The following is a 1383-nucleotide window of genomic DNA, read 5'->3' as shown; positions in this document are numbered from 1 at the left end:
CGATCGTGTCGTTATATATATATATATATATATATATATATATATATATATATATATATATAGATTACTGCGAATAGAACTCTTCTATCAATAATGTTCGGCCACGAAGGTTGGAATTTAAGGTGTTGGCTGGACTGTGTTCCTTTCGCACAGAATAGTAGGTGTTCATTTTTGGGCAAGTACCGCACTTAGCCGCCTTACAGCGATATGTAAGCTTCGTCGGCCATCTTTATCAACAGAACTCGTAATGTTGTTGCATTATGTACCCAAACGTGGTGTTATTTTGTTTGGGAATGAACTGGGATAATGTTGGTGTAACATTTTTCAGCATGTGTCGTGTATGTAAGGAGTTTTAGAAACTATTTTACGCTTTCGGGCATGAAACCAAAAGAACATTTGTGTGTTCCTGCCAAGTTTAGATTTACTTTTGATTTATATGTTTACTGTTAACACAGACTCTTTATTCCAGACATTTTGATACCAAATTTATCCACATGGCTCCGTAACAAGTAGATTTATGGCCGATTTTGTATATTTTATAAAATTGTGTTAACGTTCGAACGCCATTTTTTTTAATAGCTCACTAAACGGTAAAAATCCCCACAGAAAAAGTATTATTCAGGCTAATTGTGACAGGTAAGGGTCATACATAAACCCTGGCGTGGGTGACAACTTGTAACATTTCCCTGGTGTGTTTTTTACCAAAATATTTTTCTAATATCTTACTAATAAAGAACCAGTTCCTGCCCTTGTGTTGGTAAAGGAGATTGCAATGCAAATGCACGAAATTCTGTTTAAGTTCAATTCCAAAATTAACTAAAAGACCAATCAGACGAGGTATCCAGATGGATTTGATCTCTTATTTTCTGTGTAATATAATACGTTGATTTACTACTGAGCTACGTGTATCGATTGTTTGTTTTAAGATTCTAGCAGGCGTTTTCCCACAAATTTAGCATACAGGTAGAAAAAGTTGTGTCCAGTATACTGACTGAAAAGCCGTAACAAGAAATACCGTACTAGTGGTGCAGTCATCTTGCTGAAAGTGAAAACAAAATGATCCTTATCACTGGAGGCATATCTTCCTTAGGAAAACGTTACTTCTTTTTGTATTTGTCTATAAAATATTTTAAATTCTGTTTCTTACTGTTTACCGTTATTAGGATGCTCAGTGATGATGCTAAGTGATGTTGTTATGCTCTAACACTATGAATGTGGGTTTCCTGAGAAGTAACAATTCTATGAAAACGGGTTTCCTAAGAAGTGACAACTCTATGAAAGCAGCTTTCCTGAGAAGTGACAATTCTATGAAAGCGGGTTTCCTGAGAAGTGACAACACTATGAAAGCGGGTTTCCCGAGAACTGACAATACTATGAAAACGG

The sequence above is a fragment of the Limulus polyphemus genome, unplaced genomic scaffold (assembly GCF_000517525.1).
Source record: "Limulus polyphemus unplaced genomic scaffold, Limulus_polyphemus-2.1.2 Scaffold2496, whole genome shotgun sequence".
Taxonomy (NCBI): Eukaryota; Metazoa; Arthropoda; class Merostomata; order Xiphosura; family Limulidae; genus Limulus; species Limulus polyphemus.
Note: the sequence above shows the minus strand (reverse complement) of the source record.